This window comes from Syngnathus acus, chromosome 11, assembly GCF_901709675.1.
Source record: "Syngnathus acus chromosome 11, fSynAcu1.2, whole genome shotgun sequence".
Lineage (NCBI taxonomy): Eukaryota > Metazoa > Chordata > Actinopteri > Syngnathiformes > Syngnathidae > Syngnathus > Syngnathus acus.
In genome coordinates this window covers 7,574,831-7,591,809 of record NC_051096.1, presented here as the reverse complement: position 1 = coordinate 7,591,809, position 16,979 = coordinate 7,574,831, and the positions used below count along the sequence as shown (strand labels likewise).

The window sequence follows — 16,979 nt, the reverse complement described above, 5'->3', positions numbered from 1 at the left end:
AGTGTTTGCCATTGCATGGCGTCTTTTGTCGTTTGTAGTGTTTGCCATTGCATGGCGTCTTGTCGTTTGTAGTGTTTGCCATTGCATGGCGTCTTGTCGTTTGTAGTGTTTGCCATTGCATGGCGTCTTGTCGTTTGTAGTGTTTGCCATTGCATGGCGTCTTTTGTCGTTTGTAGTGTTTGCCATTGCATGGCGTCTTGTCGTTTGTAGTGTTTGCCATTGCATGGCGTCTTGTCGTTTGTAGTGTTTGCCATTGCATGGCGTCTTGTCGTTTGTAGTGTTTGCCATTGCATGGCGTCTTGTCGTTTGTAGTGTTTGCCATTGCATGGCGTCTTGTCGTTTGTAGTGTTTGCCATTGCATGGCGTGTTTTGTCGTTTGTAGTGTTTGCCATTGCATGGCGTCATGTCGTTTGTAGTGTTTGCCATTGTATGGCGTCATGTCGTTTGTAGTGTTTGCCATTGTATGGCGTGTTTTGTCGTTTGTAGTGTTTGCCATTGTATGGCGCGTCTTGTCGTTTGTAGTGTTTGCCATTGCATGGCGTCTTTTGTCGTTTGTAGTGTTTGCCATTGCATGGCGTCTTTTGTCGTTTGTAGTGTTTGCCATTGCATGGCGTCTTGTCGTTTGTAGTGTTTGCCATTGCATGGCGTCTTGTCGTTTGTAGTGTTTGCCATTGCATGGCGTCTTGTCGTTTGTAGTGTTTGCCATTGCATGGCGTCTTGTCGTTTGTAGTGTTTGCCATTGCATGGCGTCTTGTCGTTTGTAGTGTTTGCCATTGCATGGCGTCTTGTCGTTTGTACTGTTTGCCATTGTATGGCGTCTTGTCGTTTGTACTGTTTGCCATTGTATGGCGTCTTGTCGTTTGTACTGTTTGCCATTGTATGGCGTGTTTTGTCGTTTGTACTGTTTGCCATTGTATGGCGTCTTTTGTCGTTTGTAGTGTTTGCCATTGTATGGCGCGTCTTGTCGTTTGTAGTGTTTGCCATTGTATGGCGCGTCTTGTCGTTTGTAGTGTTTGCCATTGCATGGCGTCTTGTCGTTTGTAGTGTTTGCCATTGCATGGCGTCATGTCGTTTGTAGTGTTTGCCATTGCATGGCGCGTCTTGTCGTTTGTAGTGTTTGCCATTGCATGGCGCGTCTTGTCGTTTGTAGTGTTTGCCATTGCATGGCGTCTTTTGTCGTTTGTAGTGTTTGCCATTGCATGGCGTCTTTTGTCGTTTGTAGTGTTTGCCATTGCATGGCGTCTTTTGTCGTTTGTAGTGTTTGCCATTGCATGGCGTCTTTTGTCGTTTGTAGTGTTTGCCATTGCATGGCGTCTTGTCGTTTGTAGTGTTTGCCATTGCATGGCGTCTTGTCGTTTGTAGTGTTTGCCATTGCATGGCGTCTTGTCGTTTGTAGTGTTTGCCATTGCATGGCGTGTTTTGTCGTTTGTAGTGTTTGCCATTGCATGGCGTGTTTTGTCGTTTGTAGTGTTTGCCATTGCATGGCGTCTTTTGTCGTTTGTAGTGTTTGCCATTGCATGGCGTCTTTTGTCGTTTGTAGTGTTTGCCATTGCATGGCGTCTTTTGTCGTTTGTAGTGTTTGCCATTGCATGGCGTCTTTTGTCGTTTGTAGTGTTTGCCATTGCATGGCGTCTTTTGTCGTTTGTAGTGTTTGCCATTGCATGGCGTCTTTTGTCGTTTGTAGTGTTTGCCATTGCATGGCGTCTTTTGTCGTTTGTAGTGTTTGCCATTGCATGGCGTCTTGTCGTTTGTAGTGTTTGCCATTGCATGGCGTCTTGTCGTTTGTAGTGTTTGCCATTGCATGGCGTCTTGTCGTTTGTAGTGTTTGCCATTGCATGGCGTCATGTCGTTTGTAGTGTTTGCCATTGCATGGCGTCATGTCGTTTGTAGTGTTTGCCATTGCATGGCGTCTTTGTCGTTTGTAGTGTTTGCCATTGCATGGCGTCATGTCGTTTGTAGTGTTTGCCATTGCATGGCGTCTTTTGTCGTTTGTAGTGTTTGCCATTGCATGGCGTCTTTTGTCGTTTGTAGTGTTTGCCATTGCATGGCGTCTTTTGTCGTTTGTAGTGTTTGCCATTGCATGGCGTCTTTTGTCGTTTGTAGTGTTGCCATTGCATGGCGTCTTGTCGTTTGTAGTGTTTGCCATTGCATGGCGTCTTGTCGTTTGTAGTGTTTGCCATTGCATGGCGTCTTGTCGTTTGTAGTGTTTGCCATTGCATGGCGTCTTGTCGTTTGTAGTGTTTGCCATTGCATGGCGTCTTGTCGTTTGTAGTGTTTGCCATTGCATGGCGTCTTGTCGTTTGTAGTGTTTGCCATTGCATGGCGTCTTGTCGTTTGTAGTGTTTGCCATTGCATGGCGTCTTGTCGTTTGTAGTGTTTGCCATTGCATGGCGTGTTTTGTCGTTTGTAGTGTTTGCCATTGCATGGCGTCTTGTCGTTTGTAGTGTTTGCCATTGCATGGCGTGTTTTGTCGTTTGTAGTGTTTGCCATTGCATGGCGTCATGTCGTTTGTAGTGTTTGCCATTGCATGGCGTCATGTCGTTTGTAGTGTTTGCCATTGCATGGCGTCTTTTGTCGTTTGTAGTGTTTGCCATTGCATGGCGTCTTTTGTCGTTTGTAGTGTTTGCCATTGCATGGCGTCTTTTGTCGTTTGTAGTGTTTGCCATTGCACGGCGTCTTTTGTCGTTTGTAGTGTTTGCCATTGCATGGCGTCTTTTGTCGTTTGTAGTGTTTGCCATTGCATGGCGTCTTGTCGTTTGTAGTGTTTGCCATTGCATGGCGTCTTGTCGTTTGTAGTGTTTGCCATTGCATGGCGTCTTGTCGTTTGTAGTGTTTGCCATTGCATGGCGTCTTGTCGTTTGTACTGTTTGCCATTGTATGGCGTGTTTTGTCGTTTGTACTGTTTGCCATTGTATGGCGTCTTTTGTCGTTTGTAGTGTTTGCCATTGCATGGCGTCTTTTGTCGTTTGTAGTGTTTGCCATTGCATGGCGCGTCTTGACGTTTGTAGTGTTTGCCATTGTATGGCGCGTCTTGACGTTTGTAGTGTTTGCCATTGCATGGCGTCTTGTCGTTTGTAGTGTTTGCCATTGCATGGCGTCATGTCGTTTGTAGTGTTTGCCATTGCATGGCGTCATGTCGTTTGTAGTGTTTGCCATTGCATGGCGTCTTTTGTCGTTTGTAGTGTTTGCCATTGCATGGCGTCATGTCGTTTGTAGTGTTTGCCATTGCATGGCGTCTTTTGTCGTTTGTAGTGTTTGCCATTGCATGGCGTCTTTTGTCGTTTGTAGTGTTTGCCATTGCATGGCGTCTTTTGTCGTTTGTAGTGTTTGCCATTGCATGGCGTCTTGTCGTTTGTAGTGTTTGCCATTGCATGGCGTCTTGTCGTTTGTAGTGTTTGCCATTGCATGGCGTCTTGTCGTTTGTAGTGTTTGCCATTGCATGGCGTCTTTTGTCGTTTGTAGTGTTTGCCATTGCATGGCGTCTTGTCGTTTGTAGTGTTTGCCATTGCATGGCGTCTTGTCGTTTGTAGTGTTTGCCATTGCATGGCGTCTTGTCGTTTGTAGTGTTTGCCATTGCATGGCGTCTTGTCGTTTGTAGTGTTTGCCATTGCATGGCGTCTTGTCGTTTGTAGTGTTTGCCATTGCATGGCGTGTTTTGTCGTTTGTAGTGTTTGCCATTGCATGGCGTCATGTCGTTTGTAGTGTTTGCCATTGTATGGCGTCATGTCGTTTGTAGTGTTTGCCATTGTATGGCGTGTTTTGTCGTTTGTAGTGTTTGCCATTGTATGGCGCGTCTTGTCGTTTGTAGTGTTTGCCATTGCATGGCGTCTTTTGTCGTTTGTAGTGTTTGCCATTGCATGGCGTCTTTTGTCGTTTGTAGTGTTTGCCATTGCATGGCGTCTTGTCGTTTGTAGTGTTTGCCATTGCATGGCGTCTTGTCGTTTGTAGTGTTTGCCATTGCATGGCGTCTTGTCGTTTGTAGTGTTTGCCATTGCATGGCGTCTTGTCGTTTGTAGTGTTTGCCATTGCATGGCGTCTTGTCGTTTGTAGTGTTTGCCATTGCATGGCGTCTTGTCGTTTGTACTGTTTGCCATTGTATGGCGTCTTGTCGTTTGTACTGTTTGCCATTGTATGGCGTCTTGTCGTTTGTACTGTTTGCCATTGTATGGCGTGTTTTGTCGTTTGTACTGTTTGCCATTGTATGGCGTCTTTTGTCGTTTGTAGTGTTTGCCATTGTATGGCGCGTCTTGTCGTTTGTAGTGTTTGCCATTGTATGGCGCGTCTTGTCGTTTGTAGTGTTTGCCATTGCATGGCGTCTTGTCGTTTGTAGTGTTTGCCATTGCATGGCGTCATGTCGTTTGTAGTGTTTGCCATTGCATGGCGCGTCTTGTCGTTTGTAGTGTTTGCCATTGCATGGCGCGTCTTGTCGTTTGTAGTGTTTGCCATTGCATGGCGTCTTTTGTCGTTTGTAGTGTTTGCCATTGCATGGCGTCTTTTGTCGTTTGTAGTGTTTGCCATTGCATGGCGTCTTTTGTCGTTTGTAGTGTTTGCCATTGCATGGCGTCTTTTGTCGTTTGTAGTGTTTGCCATTGCATGGCGTCTTGTCGTTTGTAGTGTTTGCCATTGCATGGCGTCTTGTCGTTTGTAGTGTTTGCCATTGCATGGCGTCTTGTCGTTTGTAGTGTTTGCCATTGCATGGCGTGTTTTGTCGTTTGTAGTGTTTGCCATTGCATGGCGTCTTTTGTCGTTTGTAGTGTTTGCCATTGTATGGCGCGTCTTGTCGTTTGTAGTGTTTGCCATTGTATGGCGCGTCTTGTCGTTTGTAGTGTTTGCCATTGCATGGCGTCTTGTCGTTTGTAGTGTTTGCCATTGCATGGCGTCTTTTGTCGTTTGTAGTGTTTGCCATTGTATGGCGCGTCTTGTCGTTTGTAGTGTTTGCCATTGCATGGCGTCTTTTGTCGTTTGTAGTGTTTGCCATTGCATGGCGTGTTTTGTTTGTACTGTTTGCCATTGTATGGCGTCTTTTGTCGTTTGTAGTGTTTGCCATTGTATGGCGCGTCTTGTCGTTTGTAGTGTTTGCCATTGCATGGCGCGTCTTATTGTTTGTACTGTTTGCCATTGTATGGCGTCGTTTGTACTGTTTGCCATTGTATGGCGTGTATTGTTTGTACTGTTTGCCATTGTATGGTGTGTATTGTTTGTACTGTTTGCCGTCGTTTGTACTGTTTGCCATTGCATGGCGTGTTTTGTTTGTACTGTTTGCCATTGCATGGCGTGTTTTGTTTGTACTGTTTGCCATTGTATGGCGTGTATTGTTTGTAGTGTTTGCCATTGTATGGCGTGTTTTGTTTGTACTGTTTGCATTGTATGGCGTGTATCGTAGTGGTGGTTTGTGTGGTATGCGCATACCACGCAAACTACCACGCATTCCATGCATACCACGCAAACTACCACGCATACCACGCAAACTACCACGCATTCCACGCATTCCACGCAAACTACCACGCATACCATACAAACTACCACGCATTCCACGCAAACTACCACGCAAACCATACAAACTACCACGCATTCCACGCATTCCATGCATACCACGCATACAACGCATTCCATGCATACCACGCAAACTACCACGCATACCATACAAACTACCATGCAAACTACCAAGCATTCCACGCATTCCACGCATACCATGCATACCACGCAAACTACCACGCATACCATACAAACTACCATGCAAACTACCACGCAAACTACCACGCATTCCACGCATACCACGCATACCACGCAAACTACCACGCATACCATGCATTCCACGCATACCATGCATTCCACGCATACCATGCATTCCACGCATACCATGCATTCCACGCATACCACGCAAACTACCACGCATACCATACAAACTACCACGCAAACTACCACACATACCATACAAACTACCATGCAAACTACCACACAAACTACCAAGCATTCCACGCATTCCACGCATACCATGCATACCACGCAAACTACCACGCATACCATACAAACTACCATGCAAACTACCACGCAAACTACCACGCATACCACGCATTCCACGCATACCACGCAAACTACCACGCAAACTACCACGCATTCCACGCATTCCACGCATACCACGCATACCACCACGTAAACTACCACGCATACCACGCATACCACGCATACCACGCATTCCACGCATACCACGCATACCACGCAAACTACCACGCATTCCACGCATGCGTGGTATGCGTGGAATGCGTGGTATGCGTGGAATGCGTGGTAGTTTGCGTGGTAGTTTGCGTGGTAGTTTGTATGGTATGCGTGGTAGTTTGCGTGGTATGCATGGTATGCGTGGAATGCATGGTAGTTTGTGTGGTAGTTTGCATGGTAGTTTGTATGGTATGCGTGGTAGTTTGCGTGGTATGCATGGTATGCATGGAATGCATGGAATGCGTGGAATGCATGGTATGCGTGGTAGTTTGCGTGGTAGTTTGCGTGGTATGCGTGGAATGCATGGTAGTCTGCGTGATAGTTTGCGTGGAATGCGTGGAATGCGTGGAATGCGTGGTAGTTTGCGTGGTAGTTTGCGTGGTATGCATGGAATGCGTGGTATGCGTGGTAGTTTGTATGGTTTGCGTGGTAGTTTGCGTGGAATGCGTGGTAGTTTGTATGGTATGCGTGGTAGTTTGCGTGGAATGCGTGGTAGTTTGCGTGGTATGCGTGGTAGTTTGCGTGGTATGCATGGAATGCGTGGTAGTTTGCGTGGTATGCGCATACCACACAAACCACCACTACGATACACGCCATACAATGCAAACAGTACAAACGACAAGACGCGCCATACAATGGCAAACACTACAAACGACAAAAGACGCCATACAATGGCAAACAGTACAAACAAAACACGCCATGCAATGGCAAACACTACAAACGACAAAAGACGCCATGCAATGGCAAACACTACAAACGACAAAAGACGCCATGCAATGGCAAACACTACAAACGACAAAAGACGCCATGCAATGGCAAACACTACAAACGACAAAAGACGCCATGCAATGGCAAACACTACAAACGACAAAAGACGCCATGCAATGGCAAACACTACAAACGACAAGACGCGCCATGCAATGGCAAACACTACAAACGACAAGACGCGCCATGCAATGGCAAACACTACAAACGACAAAAGACGCCATGCAATGGCAAACAGTACAAACGACAAGACGCCATACAATGGCAAACACTACAAACGACAAGACGCCATGCAATGGCAAACACTACAAACGACAAGACGCCATGCAATGGCAAACACTACAAACGACAAGACGCCATGCAATGGCAAACACTACAAACGACAAAAGACGCCATGCAATGGCAAACACTACAAACGACAAAAGACGCCATGCAATGGCAAACACTACAAACGACAAAAGACGCCATGCAATGGCAAACACTACAAACGACAAAAGACGCCATGCAATGGCAAACACTACAAACGACAAGACGCGCCATGCAATGGCAAACACTACAAACGACAAGACGCGCCATGCAATGGCAAACACTACAAACGACATGACGCCATGCAATGGCAAACACTACAAACGACAAGACGCCATGCAATGGCAAACACTACAAACGACAAGACGCGCCATACAATGGCAAACACTACAAACGACAAGACGCGCCATACAATGGCAAACACTACAAACGACAAAAGACGCCATACAATGGCAAACAGTACAAACGACAAAACACGCCATACAATGGCAAACAGTACAAACGACAAGACGCCATACAATGGCAAACAGTACAAACGACAAGACGCCATACAATGGCAAACAGTACAAACGACAAGACGCCATGCAATGGCAAACACTACAAACGACAAGACGCCATGCAATGGCAAACACTACAAACGACAAGACGCCATGCAATGGCAAACACTACAAACGACAAGACGCCATGCAATGGCAAACACTACAAACGACAAGACGCCATGCAATGGCAAACACTACAAACGACAAGACGCCATGCAATGGCAAACACTACAAACGACAAAAGACGCCATGCAATGGCAAACACTACAAACGACAAAAGACGCCATGCAATGGCAAACACTACAAACGACAAGACGCGCCATACAATGGCAAACACTACAAACGACAAAACACGCCATACAATGGCAAACACTACAAACGACATGACGCCATACAATGGCAAACACTACAAACGACATGACGCCATGCAATGGCAAACACTACAAACGACAAAACACGCCATGCAATGGCAAACACTACAAACGACAAGACGCCATGCAATGGCAAACACTACAAACGACAAGACGCCATGCAATGGCAAACAGTACAAACGACAAGACGCCATGCAATGGCAAACACTACAAACGACAAGACGCCATGCAATGGCAAACACTACAAACGACAAGACGCCATGCAATGGCAAACACTACAAACGACAAAAGACGCCATGCAATGGCAAACACTACAAACGACAAGACGCCATGCAATGGCAAACACTACAAACGACAAGACGCCATGCAATGGCAAACACTACAAACGACAAGACGCCATGCAATGGCAAACACTACAAACGACAAAAGACGCCATGCAATGGCAAACACTACAAACGACAAAAGACGCCATGCAATGGCAAACACTACAAACGACAAAAGACGCCATGCAATGGCAAACACTACAAACGACATGACGCCATGCAATGGCAAACACTACAAACGACAAAAGACGCCATGCAATGGCAAACACTACAAACGACATGACGCCATGCAATGGCAAACACTACAAACGACATGACGCCATGCAATGGCAAACACTACAAACGACAAGACGCCATGCAATGGCAAACACTACAAACGTCAAGACGCGCCATACAATGGCAAACACTACAAACGTCAAGACGCGCCATGCAATGGCAAACACTACAAACGACAAAAGACGCCATGCAATGGCAAACACTACAAACGACAAAAGACGCCATACAATGGCAAACAGTACAAACGACAAAACACGCCATACAATGGCAAACAGTACAAACGACAAGACGCCATGCAATGGCAAACACTACAAACGACAAGACGCCATGCAATGGCAAACACTACAAACGACAAGACGCCATGCAATGGCAAACACTACAAACGACAAGACGCCATGCAATGGCAAACACTACAAACGACAAAAGACGCCATGCAATGGCAAACACTACAAACGACAAAAGACGCCATGCAATGGCAAACACTACAAACGACAAAAGACGCCATGCAATGGCAAACACTACAAACGACAAAAGACGCCATGCAATGGCAAACACTACAAACGACAATGACGCCATGCAATGGCAAACACTACAAACGACATGACGCCATGCAATGGCAAACACTACAAACGACAAAACACGCCATGCAATGGCAAACACTACAAACGACAAGACGCCATGCAATGGCAAACACTACAAACGACAAAACACGCCATGCAATGGCAAACACTACAAACGACAAGACGCCATGCAATGGCAAACACTACAAACGACAAGACGCCATGCAATGGCAAACACTACAAACGACAAGACGCCATGCAATGGCAAACACTACAAACGACAAGACGCCATGCAATGGCAAACACTACAAACGACAAGACGCCATGCAATGGCAAACACTACAAACGACAAGACGCCATGCAATGGCAAACACTACAAACGACAAGACGCCATGCAATGGCAAACACTACAAACGACAAAAGACGCCATGCAATGGCAAACACTACAAACGACAAAAGACGCCATGCAATGGCAAACACTACAAACGACAAAAGACGCCATGCAATGGCAAACACTACAAACGACAAAAGACGCCATGCAATGGCAAACACTACAAACGACATGACGCCATGCAATGGCAAACACTACAAACGACAAAAGACGCCATGCAATGGCAAACACTACAAACGACAAGACGCCATGCAATGGCAAACACTACAAACGACATGACGCCATGCAATGGCAAACACTACAAACGACAAGACGCCATGCAATGGCAAACACTACAAACGTCAAGACGCGCCATACAATGGCAAACACTACAAACGTCAAGACGCGCCATGCAATGGCAAACACTACAAACGACAAAAGACGCCATGCAATGGCAAACACTACAAACGACAAAAGACGCCATACAATGGCAAACAGTACAAACGACAAAACACGCCATACAATGGCAAACAGTACAAACGACAAGACGCCATACAATGGCAAACACTACAAACGACAAGACGCCATGCAATGGCAAACACTACAAACGACAAGACGCCATGCAATGGCAAACACTACAAACGACAAGACGCCATGCAATGGCAAACACTACAAACGACAAAAGACGCCATGCAATGGCAAACACTACAAACGACAAAAGACGCCGTGCAATGGCAAACACTACAAACGACAAAAGACGCCATGCAATGGCAAACACTACAAACGACAAAAGACGCCATGCAATGGCAAACACTACAAACGACAAAGACGCCATGCAATGGCAAACACTACAAACGACATGACGCCATGCAATGGCAAACACTACAAACGACATGACGCCATGCAATGGCAAACACTACAAACGACATGACGCCATGCAATGGCAAACACTACAAACGACAAAACACGCCATGCAATGGCAAACACTACAAACGACAAGACGCCATGCAATGGCAAACACTACAAACGACAAGACGCCATGCAATGGCAAACACTACAAACGACAAGACGCCATGCAATGGCAAACACTACAAACGACAAGACGCCATGCAATGGCAAACACTACAAACGACAAGACGCCATGCAATGGCAAACACTACAAACGACAAGACGCCATGCAATGGCAAACACTACAAACGACAAGACGCCATGCAATGGCAAACACTACAAACGACAAAAGACGCCATGCAATGGCAAACACTACAAACGACAAAAGACGCCATGCAATGGCAAACACTACAAACGACAAAAGACGCCATGCAATGGCAAACACTACAAACGACAAAAGACGCCATGCAATGGCAAACACTACAAACGACAAAAGACGCCATGCAATGGCAAACACTACAAACGACAAAAGACGCCATGCAATGGCAAACACTACAAACGACAAAAGACGCCATGCAATGGCAAACACTACAAACGACAAAAGACGCCATGCAATGGCAAACACTACAAACGACAAAAGACGCCATGCAATGGCAAACACTACAAACGACAAAAGACGCCATGCAATGGCAAACACTACAAACGACAAAACACGCCATGCAATGGCAAACACTACAAACAAAACACGCCACGCAATGGCAAACACTACAAACAAAACACACCATACAATGGCAAACACTACATACAATAACACTACAATACATACAATACAATCACTACAATACATACAATACAAACACTACAATACAAACAATACCATACAGTCCAATACCATACAGTCCAATACCATACCATACAAACATCATACCATACAAACACCATACCATACAAATACAAACAATACAATGCAATACACCATACAATACAAACACTACAATACAACATTGGTTGATTGATAGACCTTTATTCCACAACAGGGAAATTTACTTGTCACAGCAGCGTACAAGAGTGCAAGAATACAAGGGACAAGTGCCAAATGTAAAAATGGATAAATAAGAGCCCCCTAGTGGCCTTGCCCCAGGCAGTTGCCTGGTCTGGTAAAGCACAGCTCTGCGTCAGGGAGTTCGATGGTGTGACTTCTCACCGGCGTCACCCTGCTCACTGGATTCATACAAAAAAAACTTGAAAAGTACAAATGGTGCAATTGGTAAAAGTGATTACAGTCAGCTGAAACTTTACACCAACGGGCTTTCACCTGATTTGGGACTACTCTTCCTCAGCATCCTCAACATCACTGAGATGTCTCAGGAGCCTCCTGCTTGCTTTGTATAGAAGGGTGCTGGCTGGGAGGCCTTTATGAGCGCTACAAAACACAAACACAAATTATTGCAACACTTGTAGACATTGAGTAGAGTGGCAATGGCATGATATTTTGCAACAATTATACATATCAACTACAGTTTTATACTTAAAATATGTATACAATTATCAGTATATTGTAATGAGTTATAATAATGACAAAAGTATCCAAATTATAATATTTTGATCTTATCATCCATCAACTCACTCAGAAATGGCGGCATGAATCGAGCAGTCGTCCAAAACGGGAGAAAATCACGCTCGCAAATGTTTGTTGCGTAACGGAACCCTCGCCATCTTGGAATAGATTTGAACATGACGTAACCGATTCGTCACATTCGTCACGTTTGCATAACACGGAAATAGCACACTATATGTAATGCAACATTGTTAATTTGACGAAACAAAACGCCAAAGAGATTTGAAATACTGTCGCGGCAAAACTACAGTCGCGGTGGCCGTGACGTGTGAAAATCTTGCAAACAAACAAGGCGTCCGTCGTGATTTGAAACGCCAATGAACGACAAACATTTGATAGCATACTAGCTTACCCGAGAAACCGCCACACGGTCGGTGGCGCCTTGAATCCTGCAACAAACAAACAAACAAGGCGTCCGTCGTGAGGAACGCCAATGAACGACAAACATTTGATAGCATACTAGCTTACCCGAGAAACCGCCACACGGTCGGTGGCGCCTTGAATCCTGCAACAAACAAACAAACAAGGCGTCCGTCGTGAGGAACGCCAATGAACGACAAACATTTGATAGCATACTAGCTTACCCGAGAAACCGCCACACGGTCGGTGGCGCCTTGAATCCTGCAACAAACAAGGCGTCCGTCGTGAGAAACGCCAATGAACGACAAACATTTGATAGCATACTAGCTTAGCCGAGAAACCGCCACACGGTCGGTGGCGCCTTGAATCCTGCAACAAACAAACAAACAAGGCGTCCGTCGTGAGGAACGCCAATGAACGACAAACATTTGATAGCATACTAGCTTACCCGAGAAACCGCCACACGGTCGGTGGCGCCTTGAATCCTGCAACAAACAAACAAACAAGGCGTCCGTCGTGAGGAACGCAAATGAACGACAAACATTTGATAGCATACTAGCTTACCCGAGAAACCGCCACACGGTCGGTGGCGCCTTGAATCCTGCAACAAACAAACAAACAAACAAACAAGGCGTCCGTCGTGAGGAACGCCAATGAACGACAAACATTTGATAGCATACTAGCTTACCCGAGAAACCGCCCGCGTGTCGCACCTGCATATGACAACTTCCCTTGAGCACACACCGTCCCCAATTCATGACGTCACATCCGCCAATTCAAATCTCCCTCGCCTGCTCGTCCAATGGCGCTTCGCACACTCGCGTACCACGTGACAGGCCACTTCATTAGGGAAAAATCATGGTCAAAGTGAAAAGTGCCACACCCGCCAAGGGCAGGTCTCGAACACTAGTTCCATCGCATCAGAAGCAATGACATTAACCACTCGACCAAAGACTCGTGACTATTGCAGTGACAGACGAGCACGTCTGCATCACCGCGCCCCCTTTCCAACCAATCGGATTTCATTCTCATTGCCCCACCCACTTCCTGAGACCTCAGCGAATCATGAAGCAGTATTAAACAAGCGAAAGGAAAAAAATTAATGAAAAATAAGAGTCACAATCTTTATGCAGAAGTGAGAGAAAATTGACAAAGTACAGCCCAACGGTAGGGTTCGAACCCTCGTTCCACCGTATCAGAGACAATGACGTTAACCACTCGACCAAAGACTCGTGCCTATTGCAGTGACAGAAGAGCAACCAACGCTCACCTCAAGACTGAAAACTGCCTTCAAAAACCTAAGTGCCACTTTGCCCGCCTCCTACCTCTGCCCAAATTCAGTCTGACCAATCAGAGCGCAGTCTTTACATTCCAAGAAGAGCTGGAGAAAAACATGCGACAGGAGCGGGGAATGTGAAAGAAGACAGCCTTGGCGCCATTCATCCGAGAGCCTTTTGACAATGTTTGACAGTCGCCGTGGCGTGATCAGGTGAGTCGACACGCACACATAGCAAGCTGATTGTCCCAGTGTACTCCAAAGTATTTTTTGTTGCAGGTAGAGAGAGACCCAAGTGCATGCTGTTGCAATGCTTGTGTGCTGGGGCAGATGAGAGGACACCTGAGAAGTCCTTGAGAAGGTAGGCCAAGAAGATGTTTGCTTCTGTGGACATGCCAAAGCTCATCCTGCAACCTTCCACATGAGTTAATTTCCAGAAAGGCCACCCACTCTGATGTGACTCGTTGTTTTGGTGCCCAATTATGAAGAGAGCAATTAAAGAAGAAGTCAAATGCGTAAAAGGAATATGCAAATGAGCAGTGGAGGCGTTTGACCGATAATGTCGCGTCTCTAAGCTCTTTTATTTGTAAGTGAAATATTCCCTGATCCACCGTGACAAACAAACAGAAGCGATAATCCTATTATGTTCTTTTTTTGTTGGGGGGTGCTTTTTGTTTTCCTTCTACAGTCACTCAAATGTGTTGTTGTTATTGATTAAAAAATAAACAAATAAATAAATAGTGGATGCATCTGTTTCATGGATTGTAAGCAAAGGTTTTGTTAGGGTTAAGACTGAAGCGAATGCCAAAATAAAAAATGCCGAAAAAGTCGAATCAAAGTTAGCAGACGTAATTCACGGTGATTGGGTCCTTTGTTGCTGTAATGCTTGGGAAAGTTGAGGTCAGTGGAAGGCTTTAAGAGGCGCAAAGCCAACACCTCAAGTCAGAGATGGGCACTTTTGAAGGAAGCTTTTAGAAGCCTTTTAAGCTATAAAGTACTTGAAACCAAATAAGTTGCACTTGAGCCGCGAGTGTCACAGGAACTTTGGCACGATGACGCCGCCGCCGTCATTTTCCCGCTAATACCTGAACTAAATACCCCCGCCTGCTCGCTCCCAAAGTGCGCCCTTTAATCGTGGAATAACGGCCTTTTGAGGGGGGGGGGGTAATAAAAAGTGACAATTGAAGGATCCTCACCTTGGTCTGCGGTGTAGAAGAAAAGTCTCCTTGTAATTATTGCAAAAGTGTTTGTTGGAATCGTAGGTGACAAATCCTCAAACCCCCGACGACAGAAGACGTCGAGACCCCTTTCATCTCGGGGGGTGAGCCACTGACAGGCTCCGGCGACGTACCTTTCATGGCGAATGTTTTAATGTGTCGTCACGCTCGGCGCGCCCTTCGCTTGTCGCGTAGGCGATGTGGCTCGTATTAGAGGGAGTTCAACGCCAAGTTGTGAGGAGCAGCGCTCCAACTTTAATCATGGGCTCGTTTAGTAAAGAGCTTTCTTTCCTCTGCTGTGAGTCAGGCCAGGCCTATTAAAGCATAGATTGGGGAATTTGTCCAGTTAATAGAAGTTGTAAAAGTAGCAAAGTGGACAGTCGTAACACAAGAAAAATGTTTTGCATGAGTTTAGATTGGCATATACGTAAGAGAAATGTAGGTCAACCCAGACCAATAGGCTTTTAGTGTGAAATAGTGATTGTTTATTGCCAGATGACCAATGTCAGGCAAAGCTGTCTGAGAGCATCAACAAGAAATCGAGAAATAGGAAAAATATGTTTGGATTGACAGAACGTGTGCAATGCTAGCTCGCTTGTGACAGATTCAGGTAGAAGGTATTTGGGACCATCCTTGACCAGAGTCAGGTTTGATGGTGGCACGGGCAGCCCACTTTAAAGGATGTACGTAGCATGTTGTCAATAATCCAAGGATTGTAGAACGTGCGGGCGGGACTGTCAAGTGTCTGGTCAGAAGGCATTCAAAATGGATGCTTAGTTGTGGAAGTTTGCCGGTTGGTCATTTTTAGTGTGAATGTTTGCTGTCTCGCATTTAGTAAACAATCTTGTGATTGGCAAGCAGCTGCTTAACCTGTCGTCATGTCCTCCATATGGCAGAGTCAGGGAGCCTCCTGTCCCGCGGTGAGCTCAGCGTGTGGTCGGGACCTGTCATAAGCCTCCCAAGCCAAGCCAAACCAACCCAACTCAACTGTCACGCCGTAACCCCCTCAGTCAGACGTCAAAATGTTCCCGCTGTGCCATGAGGAATTAAAGGTGGGTTATATGTGAAGCCTTTTGATCCTCTTAGAAATGTCTGAACAGTTTGCAGAAGAAATAAAAAGCACTAATCAGCTAATAGAGTCAAGTGCAACTGTAGTCTTGTGCAATGGCCATGGTTATCTTTGTCAATGAAATAGATCCAAGTCATTGTTCTTTAACAATGTGCTGCAGCCAAATGACAGCAAAGCATGTGTCCAAAAAGAAATAGCTGTACTCAACATGGTACAACAAGGTGCCACAAGATAACCGCAAATATAATGGAAGTCAAGATGTATGGTCAAGCAAAGTGGCCCTTTGTTGTGTTCATGTGTAATGTGCATTGTGTCTTCAAAACTAAAGTAATGTAATTGTAATGGACATAGCAGTGCTTATTGTAATGCAGCGTTTGACCACCAGGGGGCGGTACAATAGTCTTACTTTGCAGCCTGGAGAATTGTTATATGTATAAATATAATTCATACAGCTGGAAAGCCAAAGGATCAAATGTCCAGATTGATTTACTAATTGTACAACATCAAAGTAATGGGAAGAAAGGCCAGATTGTTGCAAAGTGATCCCAAAAGAGAAAAAGTCATTAGTCACCAGAGTTGGTATTAAGGTGCCAGTATTGTAGGCCATTAGGATTGGTTAATGGTAGGCGTTGTTTTGTGCTGAATAGCAGAATTTCAGGTAATGGTGAGGGCATGAAATGTCTGATGTTGTATATGATAGAATTGATAGTTGTGAAAGAAGACCACTGACCTTTCCACCTTGTGCTGTTTTGGCTGGAACTTTTGAATCACGTTGTCGTGGGAAGTCGACTCAACTGGCCATTGTCAGGTGGCGAGCAGAGGGAT

General features: G+C 45.6%; 2 long non-coding RNA genes across 3 annotated transcripts; one reads left to right on the top strand and one right to left on the bottom strand.

Annotated features, from left to right (window-relative positions):
• Positions 1-11,761: 11,761 nt before the first annotated feature.
• LOC119130506 lies at positions 11,762-13,187 on the bottom strand. Of its 2 annotated transcripts, none has more exons than XR_005099452.1 (3): positions 13,157-13,187; positions 11,930-12,037; positions 11,762-11,855 (listed from the first exon to the last, which is right to left on the bottom strand). It is a non-coding gene; the product is annotated as an uncharacterized LOC119130506 (long non-coding RNA). The 2 variants fall into 2 exon arrangements; XR_005099451.1 differs by lacking the exon at positions 13,157-13,187 and adding an exon at positions 12,242-12,323.
• Positions 13,188-13,959: 772 nt separating this feature from the next.
• Positions 13,960-16,315, top strand: LOC119130696. The gene is made up of 3 exons (XR_005099488.1): positions 13,960-14,081; positions 14,148-14,229; positions 15,982-16,315. It is a non-coding gene; the product is annotated as an uncharacterized LOC119130696 (long non-coding RNA).
• Positions 16,316-16,979: the final 664 nt, after the last annotated feature.